Source organism: Phymastichus coffea, unplaced genomic scaffold (genome assembly GCF_024137745.1).
Source record: "Phymastichus coffea isolate CEN01 unplaced genomic scaffold, Cenicafe_Pcof_1.1 PCOF00001, whole genome shotgun sequence".
In the NCBI taxonomy this organism is placed as follows: Eukaryota; Metazoa; Arthropoda; class Insecta; order Hymenoptera; family Eulophidae; genus Phymastichus; species Phymastichus coffea.
The window spans coordinates 5,473,373-5,486,282 of record NW_026706812.1 but is presented as its reverse complement, the minus strand read 5'-3'; the positions used below and the strand labels follow the sequence as shown (position 1 = coordinate 5,486,282).

General features: G+C 31.0%; 1 protein-coding gene across 4 annotated transcripts in view; it reads left to right on the top strand.

Moving 5' to 3' along the window:
- LOC131675389 (anaphase-promoting complex subunit 1) overlaps positions 1 to 12,910 on the top strand; it is an 896,320-nt gene that overhangs the window by 513,153 nt on the left and 370,257 nt on the right. The window lies entirely within an intron of this gene.

The following is a 12,910-nucleotide window of genomic DNA, read 5'->3' as shown; positions in this document are numbered from 1 at the left end:
GTGCCAGGTTGTCCTGCAAAAACACATTGCTCAGGTTTACATTTAGCAAAATATGCTAAACATGGTACAGTTTCGTAATTTCTGTCATCAATCGAATTCTTGTAGAGATCTGATATATCATGAATTATAATTCTTTTTTGTTCAAGTACGTCTGGTTCGCCAGGTTTTTTTATGGTTACATATTCCTTCATGCCACTGCACATTATACTATTTTTATCGTCTAAATAATAAGATTCAATATCTTGTTTCACCTCAAGGGGAACTCGAAGATATGATTTTTGTACCTTGCGACCAAGAATGCCTGAAAAATAAAATATAGACACAAATTGGCTCGGAGCAACATAAAATAAATCAATAACTATTATTATTCCGACTGTTATTTAAAAAAATTATTATTAGTAGAACGATTAAACATAACTCATAACCAGTAAAAATGTACTCTTTTGAATAAAATTAAAGGATTGCGAGCTATGTTTTTATGTTATTTTCAGAAAAGTGTTTGATAATTTTTAGAAACAATATCATTATAAAAAATAGCGACGTTCATACGAAAACTAGAACTTTTGAGAACTAATGAAAATTTGCCTTATTCTAAATTACGTACGAATCTTGAAATAGTTATGAAGAAGCAATTTCTGACTGTGATTGTCGAAATTCAACAATTTTATCGGTTGCTATTTTTCTTACGAGATTTTTAAGATAAGTTTGAAATCACCGAACTTTGTATGAAATTCTAGAAGTGCTAGTTCTAGTATGGCACTTCCATAGAATTATTGAACAATAATATTTCTCGAATATTTCACAATTTTATCCAACTAGAACTTCAATTTTCAAAATTTTCTAAATCTATTTTAAAAAGTTTTAATGAATCTAGCCATTTGAAAATGGTATAGAGACTTGCTAAATATTTTCTAATATCTTTTACAACTGAAGAAAGAACAGGCACTTCCATGTATTCTTACGCAAGATAATTAAGATGGCTTTCCACCTCAAAAGTGACCAAAAAATAAAAAAACTAATTTTAGGGTTATTGCAGAAATATAATTTACAGATCCCGTAGAATGAGAAAAAACAACTCTTGATATGAAAAATAATTTTTATCCAAGAAAAATACCAATAAACCAGGAATTAATAAAAAAAATTCGTATTTTGTCGATTTTTAAGTTTAGGATAACTCTACATTCATATGAATTCTTATAATTGTTGCAAAAATTGGTTTAATGGTGTGAATAAAAATTTGAATATGCATACAAAATACATTTTCTTTTTTTAGAAATTTGATTTCACATTGCATGTGATGCCGACTTGTGATTAATGTCTGATCAGTCTCGCCGTGTTTGGTTAGTTAGAAAATGAACATAAAGAAACAAAAAATATTCAGCTAGAAATATTTCTACTGATATAGTTGTTTATTGTAGTTTGTTGTTATGATTTATTCCACGAGAAATCAGGTGATTTCTCACATGAGAAATGACATGATGTGATGTCATATAGTAAATCACTCTAAAAAACGCGACAAATTGAGTTCAAATAAAAAATCACTTACTAAATTAATAAGATAATACATGTTCAATTGTTATCAAAAATTATAGTAGCTTTTTATTTTTTTTCAAATCAAAATAAGAATAAAATTTCACAATTTTTAAAATATATTCAAGAAAGTATAACATTATGCCATAATAAAATAACTCTGATCTCTCCAAATAAAAAAACATCAATATGTTTGGAGGATCTTTTTATATTTTCAAAATTTTTGTAAATCTGTATTTAAATAGAAAGATGATTGTTGGAAATAATGAAATATATTGAGTTGAATTAATTTTCCAATAACTCTAAGAAAGCAATAAATTAAATCATGTAGATTAAATCATACAATTTTTTTTATTATCAGGTTTTTACTTTGATATAGGTTTCATACAAAAACTAGTACTTCTATTTGTAACGTAAAGACATACACTTTCATGATCATTTACAGATTTTAAATTTAAAACCTAGTTCTCATTCAATCAACATTCTATAAACTTAAAACATATGTTTAATTAATAATTATTACTATGTTTAATTATTCATTAATTAATAATTATTCATACCAAAATGTTGTAATAGCATCTGTACGTACCAAATGAATTCTTTACTTTCTTAGCTTAAGCGTATATGTAGTATGTGCAATTGAAATATTTGGATACTGTTGTGAAGCTCCAATTATCTGGCAGCAAAGTTAATAAACTTATTTTTTCTCCAACATTTTTGCTTTCATTATATTTCAATTTAATACCATTAATCATGTCATTGAACCAAGAACTTTCATTTTGCATTTGTTGCAAATTTTCAAACCGAGGTATTTGAACACCATAAGCTTCTTCAAAGCTTTCAGAAACTTTACATGCAACATCTTCTACTATATTAATTCCATTTGTCGCTATTCGATCATTATTCAACTTTAATCTTTTAAAAGGTGGAATACCACATACATCCAATATCGCATCAAAGTTTCTCTTCTTTTGACTAGCAGTATCGTAACTTGATCCTGCTGTACTCTCAGTATTTGGAGATTCACTGCTATTGTTTGAGAATTCTGTACAAGAGTTAATGATTGGTGGTTGGGATGATAATTTTTCTTTCGCATATTCTATAAATTCAGATTGAATTTGATTTTCACATGCATTACATATTTTGTGGTCAGTCGTATATTTTTTGTTGTGAACTGTTTCCAAAAATGAAATGAATTCCAAATTTAAAAAGACAAGACCACTGTTCATTTTAAATCTATGTTTTTCATAAGGATCTACACAATTCAAGTATTCTGTTTGATAATCACTAATTGACTGATTTAATGTTGATAAACAATTTGTACATATTTTATGACCTGCTATTAAATTGATCTTACACTCTTTAGCTCTCAAAATTAAATCTAACTTCATTTCTTTCAATCCAGAAGTGATATTCTTATCACGATGTTTATCCCAAGGATTGCAACATTTTTTTTTGATTCACTGAATAGTATTTTATGAATTTTTCACTGTGATAACCGCAAATACTTTTATTTTGTAAATCTTGAGCACCAGGTATTCTGGAGTATAAAAGTTGAATACTTTCATCATCCAAATCTTTTATATTGAAAATATTTTCATCAGACTTTTTGCTATAAATTTTTAAAAAGCAAGGTTCATTCGTGTGTAACCCAATGGAACACTGAGATGTAGTTTCCATAATAATATTTTCCTGTCAAATAGTAAGTCAAAAACTTTTAAAATAAAAAAAAACACGTTAAAGAAACTTTATATACCATGAAAATATATGAATTAATGAATTAAATAAAACAAATTTATTATGAGCACATCAGACTCTGGTATAGTTAAATGTAAATATAGCTAGAGTATTAGCAAAGAAATAGCGTTGATAGAGGGGTCGATATACGATATCCGAATGTCCAAGCAAAAGTGTCCCACCTAGTGGCGACAACTAAAAATAGTCGGAATTATACCAAACAAACACCCATAACTTACATACCGTTGTACATATGTCAAATAAACACGTAGAAGAAGTAAAGCTCATACATATTCTATTAGTTCCAATATTTTTACTACTTTATGATTCTTTTTATTTATTATATTATATTTTTATTTATTATTTTATATTTTTTATTTATATTTTTATTTATTATTTTATATTTTTTATTTATATTTTTATTTATTATTTTATATTTTTTATTTATATTTTTATTTATATTTATATTTTACTTTTATTTTATTTTTATTTTTATTTTTATTTTTATTTTTATTTTTATTTTTATTTTTATTTTTATTTTTATTTTTATTTATACTTTTTATTTATTATTTTATATTCTATTTATGCTAGACATTAATTTTAAAAATCACCGCTTTCGCAGCTCTGCAATGGTATCCCAGTGTTTTCATGAATTTTTAAACTTCATTATCAAAATTTTGTTCTCACACCATATTAATAACTTACAAAAAACAAATAGTTTTTTTCCAATTCAACTACATATTTTTTTATGAAATATTGTTCGTTTTATAAACAAATGACTTTTGTTACTTTTCCGTAAAATGCAGATTCGGAAAGTTATGAAAATTTAAACATTGAAAATTAACCATTTTTTACTTTTTTTCCAATTACTAATCTATCTCGAGTAAGACATTTATATTTCGCAAAGCATTCAGTAAAATTTCTTTTTTCTCTTTGTAAATACAATTGTTATTGAGAAAAAATTTAATAGGAATAATGAAATTCATGAATTGTTGGTCATAATACGATGTAAACCCTCCTGAAAATTTGAGGGTAAGAAGTATCGGTTGTTTTTCGATTTCCACAGCAACCATATGAAATATTTTTCATGTCAGAACTTACACAGGAGTATTCATTAATACTTGTATATGAACTTGCATACTAGAATATAGTACCGATATTGCACTGCGTATCGTTTTTTTGTCGTATAAAGTAATATTTATATATGAACGTCATAAGGATTTCATAAGACTTTCATATGATTTTCATATATATATTTTAAGCCGGAATAAGCAACAATAATCAAGAATGTTGATAAACAGTTGGAGGTACTTTTAAAAACTCAATTGATAGATCCACATTGCGATTGAGGGCCCTTATTTCACGCAGTCCCTTGATTGTAATAAGCCGAAAACAAGGATTATTTTGGAGGCCACAAGAAATTCATTAGATAGCTTGCCCATGCTTGTTTTGTTAACTGCCGGGAAGAGGAAAATCGGATATTTTAGTGGATTTATAGTAGGACTAAACGCTCGATATACTCCGTCAAACATATTGGACCTTGTTTGGGAACACTTAATAAGTATTCCCTGAAATTTTCAGCTCGCTCGAGCTTGATAGAAAAATTTCCGACGGGTTCAAAATTAGCCTAGAACGCTATTTACAGCGAAAATTGCTGACTTTGACAAGACGTAGCTCCCTTGCATTTAGGTTTAGAAAAACGGGCGGGATCGCATTTTCTTTGTCTTTTCAAGAGCTATCCAATACTGTCGTTCAAAAATGAGAATTATTGAGAACCAACGATACTACAGGACTTTAAAGATCAGCGAAAAACGTGAAAATTACAGTTCAGTTACAAGCCTCTAGGCTTCTTGGTATTGGTAAAACCTTCATCTTATATTACTTCGTTGGAAAGCCCTTAAAGAGACGAAGAAAATGCGACCCCGCCCGTTTCTGTAGCTTAAAAACTTGAGATTTGGGAGGTGTTTGAATATGGACCGAAAATGGCTTAAAAAAGGTGATTTTTCGAATTTTAAAACAGTCTTGAGGGCGTTATTTTGGACCTAGAGGGCTGAAATTTGGAGAAATTTACTTTTTTGTAATGCAGAATATATATTCCAAGTTTCAGGCCGATCGGTTGACCCCGTGCGCACACTTTTTTAAAAAGATGTTATTCTGACCCATATATATCTTTCGAGCCTTTAGGCCATGATTTTTTTATACATTTGGAATCAGAAGTATGAAACCAGTAAGTTTCTTCGCGTAATACATTAAAATAATACCCACTTTCCAAACTTGGTCCAGAATGAAAAATTGCACTTATTACCCTAAAACATTTATTATCAATAAAAAGTTTCGTCTTTGGCATATCATTAATCTTGAATCCGATGAATTTATTATTGTCAGAAAACAACGACAGCCTAATTATTAAAATTTTTTCCAAATCGATTCTGAGATATATTTTTTTTTGTTTTTTATATTTACAATTATTATGACAACTTTCTTGAATGTCGCGCCATACATTAATATTTTCATCAATAATTTGCTGCAACGTATATGCTCCATTTGTTTCTGTATTTAAGTATAAATTAAGTATATAATTACGTGTTATAATTGGATCAGGTCTGAAATCACAACCCGGGCATCTTATTCCAATTGTAAGTTCATGTTCAGTAAGTTTACCTATTATTCCAAATTTCATACATATATCCGTCAAATAATCTGCAGCATCTTTTTGAATTAAGAATGAATACTTGGCAGTATTAAGAAAATTCGAAAGCGGGACTAAGTTAACCGAAGTCTTGGTAACATATTGTTTAAATATTTGTAAAAGTATATCTCGATCCTTGCATTCAAGTAAATGTTTTCTAATCAATTGGCAGTGAAATAGACTCTGTATACATGCTTTTGCATAAGATAAGCTATTTTTATCAAGCAATGGGTGAATGAATGAACTCAACGGACATTGTAAAATTTTATCAACATTGTCAGCTTGAATCTGCAATGTATGGCGTGATACAGACTATACACTATCAAATATTTTGTTATTTTTATAAACGTTGTTAACAGGAATATTATAAATATCAAGATCCGTACGATATTGTTTTCTCAATCTATTATTTTCTCTTATAGCCGACTCATCAGCTCTAACACTAGAAGGATCAAAATTAATTAAATGCAAATCTTCTAATTTGGTAATTCTAGATAAAGCTACGTACGTTTGTCCACAACTAAAAATACTGTTTCCAGCTTCAACAACGGCATTTTCTAAACTTAAACCTTGGCTTTTATGAATAGTAATAGCATAACTGAGACAAATCGGAAATTGTTCTCTTGTAATGAATACTTGATCTAATATTTGGAATTGGTATTCTAATCGTTTGATAGAATACTCTTGATTTGATTCAAGTCTAATAGCAATGCTATCTATACCTGTTTTTCCTTTGTTCACTGCAATAACTGTTGCTATAGTTCCATTAACTAATCCGATACACACATCGATATTTCTCCGTATCATAATCTTGCAACCTATTTTGATTGTGATTACTTGAGAAATTCCACAAGCGTTGTCATCATCTTCTTTTAACATTTTTAAAACACGTTTTTCTAATCTCTTTGGACATTTATAACAATCATTGGCAATTAGCTTTATCTCTTCAGACTCTAGTTTATTCAACATAGTATTATTAAGTATTGAACACATATTTTTAGTTGGCATCAAGTATACTGTGTTGCTAGGCAAATTATTCAAATATTCGCACAATTGACGAAGAGAAATTGACGGAGTATGGCTGGAAAAAGAAATTTTTCTCTTCAGTAAAGTTTCTATATCCGAATTAGCTAAATAACCCAATCTTAATTTCCCTAAAATTTCTGAGTAAACTTTATCAGTTTTCTGCCTCATATTTATATTCAATTCCTCATATTCAAACAAAGTCCACAAATTGAATGACAACATGCCTTTAATATATTTATCAATTTGTGATTTTGTCAGTGGAATGAAAGCAAATTCTTCTCGTACAGATGGCAATTGAAGTAAATAGCCAAATACTACAATATGTATCTTACCAAACCAACCGTCTTTTTTGTTTAATGTGCAAAAAATTTCTGCCAAACGTAAATGTATATACAAAAGGGTTACGTTTGATATCATAGAAATCTCATCGATGATAAAAAAATCTACATCGTTTAAACTTTGACGTATTCTTTTCAATGCATTATCGGATAAAGGTTTATATTTTGCCGTGCCTCCTTGCTCTACAGATAATTGTAATAACCTATGGACTGTTAGGCCTTGAATATTAAATGCTGCAATACCAGTCGGAGCAGCAACAGCGGTATTTTTCTTTATTTTTAGTTTGTTCCATATTACCAAGTTTTCAATCAAGTAACTTTTACCAGTACCGCCAAATCCTTTAACAAACAGTCTTATTGTTTTATTGTCAGATAACATTGTAGATGTAATTTTATTAAATATTCTCAACTGATCAATATTTAAATTTTTAATAGATTGATCTATATCAATATCTTCTTTTTTGAAAACCCTTTCAATCAAATCTTGAACATCTTTTATAACTTGTACTGCATCAAGAGGATCGGCATTTTCCAGATGTTCTGATTTTTGGGATAAGGTTTTAACCAATTCTTGTTGCTCGATTAATTTACTAGCCTCATCCATAGCATTTTGTATCACCTGCAGCTTATCATGATATTTAAGTGCTTCAGATAAATCATTTTTTATTTTGATAAAAGCATTATGGTATGTATCTTGGTTTGCCTTTAGTTCCTGAGTATTTCTCCAAGGTATAAATAATATCAGTATAGAAAAATAATAATCCTCAGGTTGTGTTTGAGGATTGTAGTTCATATGAAGAACCAAGCGAGCTTGTTTTCTTTTTCTACAATATAAATTTTCATCCATCTTATAAAATTCAACTTTGCGAATTGGCTTTTTTTTCCATATATCAAAAAATTTTGCAAAATCATATAAACACATAGTTTCTAACTCTTTAGGGCGCTTTGGATAGTATGTATCCACTAAATTATCACAAAAGATGTCCGTTGAATCTTCTTGCAATTGTTCCATTGCATCTTTTGGTTTTAATTTTCTTTTTTTCTCGAAACCAACGTCAACCTATATAAAAGTAGTATTTGGATCTGTTTCATGAAGCGAATGGCCTAATAAAGTATCAGCCGCTTCAATAGATCCACATTCTCTATGGGTAAGTCCGCGCAGACCTATAGTCCAAAGTCTGCTGCAAAGAGACCTGTTCAACGCTATATCAGAAAGATCAACATTACTTTTTTCACCTTTCGTCCCATAACATGTAACGTAATGTGTCAAAAGATACGTTGATTCACCAATCAATTAAGCATCGGTGTTTCCTTCCCATAAAACTAATATGGCAGGCATATAATCATTTGTATATTGTTCATTAGAAGCTCGAGGTAGATCATAAAGCCTATTATTATTTTTTAACTTTCTATGATTTGTTATAGCTATTATAACATCACGTAAAATAAATTCTTTTGTTGTTTACCGTGAAAATTCGAAACGACAAGCGGATATAAAACCAGTTCGTGTCTTATTTTTACGCATACAATAGTCATTATGTTTGTGTTGTTGATATTCCATTACTCTACGATACATATCTGGAGATGTATATTTATTAGGTAAACGACATGTAATGTATTGCATTATAAATTTTCTTACATCTTCATTCGAAGATTTACCATATACTGGAGCATCTTTTATCCAGAATATACAATGAAAATGAGGTAATCCTCGACCTTGATACTCTCGAACATAATAATAGTGTTCAATTTTTCCTATAGGTCTTGCGTCAGAAAGCAAATAAGCCATCATAGCTTTAAACTTTAGTTCGATGAAAATTGCAGCTGGAACAGGGTAGTCAACGATGAGTTGACTAATAGATTTGCTATTATTATCCAATGATTGATAATCTTGTATAAATTCACCTAAATCTGGCCAATTCCATTCTGCCGGACTTAACGTTACGAAAAATGTAACTGGACCGTATTCCTGCGTCATACAATTCAATTCTCTTTTAGGTCTTTTCCAATACGCTTTAGTTCCTCTTAAGCGAGAATAAATAGAATAGAGATTTGATTCTAAAACATTTTCGTCCAATTGTTTCCTGAAACTGCCAGCTGTACGAGGTGTGATCAAAAAGTAAGGTGAATTTTGAAATTTAGCGGGCTACGTCCGTTCGATCTTCGACTTTTTTATTTGGTTATGTCGGTACACTCGTCTAGAACATACGTCCCAAATTTCAGCTTTGTAGTATGTTTGGTTTGTTTGTGAGAGGCAACAAGGTTAGAAGTGTTTTGCGTGCTCCACGATTTGCTGCTGTCTAAAAACATGGATCAAAGAGTTTGCATTAAATTTTGTGTGGAAAATGGAATCAAATGTTCCAAAACACTTGAAATGCTGAAAGTGGCATACGGTGAGACTACTTTAAGCCAAAAAAATGTTTACAAGTGGTATAAACTCTTCCAAGAAGGTCGAGAAGACACCGACGACGAACCTCGTTCTGGACGCCCCAGCATATCAACAACTGATGAGAATGTTGAAGAAGTGAAGAAAATAGTGTTGGGAAATCGTCGAATTACCATTAGAGAAATTGCTGATGATATTGGCATCTCATTTGATTCGTGCCAATCAATTTTGACGAGTGTTTTAGACATGAGACGTGTGTCAGCGAAGTTTGTTCCGAAATTGCTCAATTTCGACCAAAAGAAACGTCGCATGAGCATCGCCCAAGAGCTACTGAATGACGTCAACGATGATCCAGATTTACTCAACAGGGTTATAACAGGTGACGAAACATGGGTATACGGTTATGACGTCGAGACTAAGACTCAATCGTCCCAGTGGAGGCATTCTGGATCACCAAGACCAAAAAAAGCACGCCAAGTTCGATCAAATGTAAAGGTTTTGCTTACAGTTTTCTTTGACTGCAGGGGCGTGGTACATCATGAGTTCTTGCCACAGGGTAGAACAGTAAATAAGGAATATTACCTGCAAGTTATGCGCAATTTGCGCGAAGCAATCCGCCAGAAACGTCCGAATTTGTGAAAAAATAAAAATTGGCTTTTGTACCATGATAACGCTCCTGCTCACACATCGTTGCTTGTGCGCGAATTTTTAGCTAAAACCAACACAGTAACGATGCCACAGGCACTGTATTCCCCAGATCTGGCCCCCTGTGACTTGTTCTTGTTCCCAAAACTGAAGAGGCCCATGAAAGGACGGCGTTTTGCCACGATTGAGGAGATAAAGACGGCATCGAAGGATGAACTAAACAAGATCACAAAAAATGATTTTTTGAAATGCTTTGAGGATTGGAAAAAGCGTTGGCATAAGTGCATTATATCCGAGGGGGATTACTTTGAAGAAGATAAAATAAAAATTGATGAATAAATAAATATTTTTTGAGAAAAATAAAAATTCACCTTTGATCACACACATACTTTTTGATCACACCTCATATATTTATAACGTGCATCTAAAACATGTAACATGTGATAAATTCCTGCATTAAGATTTCTCATATTGCTATCATATAAATAGTAAAAAAGTAATTGTTTGCTTTCTCTAAATTGTGGATGTTTAGAGGTCAATATATGTTTGATAAAATCAGAATCTCTTAATCGGATATTTCTCGAAACGCGTTGGCCACATTCACCGTAAGGAAAAATGTCTGGAAAACATTTCAAATCCAAGTCATTCTCATTGTAAGCCAGAGGATTTTCATAAACTTTTTTCATTTGATATAATTTTGAATCCGATTCATTAGATTTTTTAACATGTTAAGCATGTATTGTATACTCATCGTAAAATGCGTCCGATTGTGATTTTGCTGTCAATCAAGCTTCTGGCTGAGACAATTTAGAATTTTTAGCTTTATAATTTTCATCGACTTTGTCATCATGATTAACAGAATCTTCTTCAGCATACTCTAAATCTGTGCCTTTGAGTTCATTCAGTAAATCTTCGGAATTCATAGGAAGATTTATTTTTGAATAAAGTTGATTATTTTCTTTGAGCCATTTCAAAGCATTCTAAATTTTTTTTATATCAACGTATTCCTCCTAAATAATCTTACCTTTAGTAGGAATACTTCTGATCAATATATATAACTCAGAAGCTGTGTTCAATGGATCAGTTTCTTTACACAATTTTTGTAATGTTTCATCTAAAGGCAGAGTTAAATGAAAAACTTTTCCCACGAGTTTGTTATGACGTGCGTAATGCGGTAGATTTTTTTTCATGACTGTACCTTTTTTCTGGATAACTTGAAATGCTTTTGTACGCTGGATTAAAATCTTCTCATACATATTCAAAAATTTCAATTCATTTGGAATAGGTTTGAAATAAAGATTATTCAAAAGACACGTTGGAGGTATAATATTCTTTTTAAGCTTCTCCAAGCAAGTTTTGCAAATCTTGCCATTATCGATTGTATCCATTAATTTATTAATTAATATTTTCATAATATTCTACTAATTGCTGCCAAGCATTATTTATAATTCCTAATAATTCACATGCAAGTTTTGGTTCATAATCTTTAACATCTTTTATATTTCTTTTACGGCATAATCGGTCGCAAGAAACACAAGCATTTAGAGGAAGGTCTTTTAAAAATTCGTAATCAATTTTGACGCCATCATGAAATTTCTGTAATATTTCATTCTCATCCAGAGAAATTTCATCAGTATTATGAGATGGTAAAAATAGAGATAATGGAGCTTTTGATGCAATATCTTCCAATTTCTCCAAATCACCGCTATTCAAAGCTTTATTCACTTCTTCAACATTTCTATAACACTTTTTTAACGTATAAATTATATCTTTAATTGTTCTTAAAAAAGGAAAGTGACAAGCTATAGTACGAAGTTTAAATAATGTCAAATCACATACGAAAATTCCAATGTGACAAACAATAGGATGACCAAGTTTCTCAGAATTTTTAGATTAAGAGCTGCAAACGTCAATGTTTTTCATAAAATCATAAGCCTCAGTATAATTCAAGTCGATCAATTTCTCGAAAAGATTTTTAATTTCTATTATGGTGTGAATATCAGGCATTTTACAGTATTGACTGCATAACCAGACATGACTTTTTGTACCCTCAAGTAAAGGTATAACATTAGTTGATTGTCCACTTTCGTTCATGATTATGATATTCATTTTACTCGAATCAAATAAAAGCAGTCCATTTTCAAAGTTATAAGTTGCTTCGAAAAAATATGGTTCTGAATGGGAAGAATGCATTGAAGTTCCACACAAGGCTGCAATTGCATTACCAATATTTTCGGTTATATTAATATTCTCTGCCCGACTTAAACTAACCGTCGCTTTTTCTTTCAATTTTTTCAATGTACTTTGTAACAGGCTGCCGTTCAGTCTAAAACAACGGGAACGTACCTTTAAATGCGACTGAACGACGCCTTGTTATCTATGTGCACGAAGCACAGTAACCTACCTTGCCCGAAGTGCGCCTGCGCAGAGTCTTCAACTTACCCGAGCTGGGTTCCCCCAACTCGCCACTTGGCGGCGCTGTAGCTCGTACTATTAGCGCTCGTGCGGCCGCCACCGGAACCTAGGTTATCGACTCGCGTCTAGCGATACTTGCGCGAT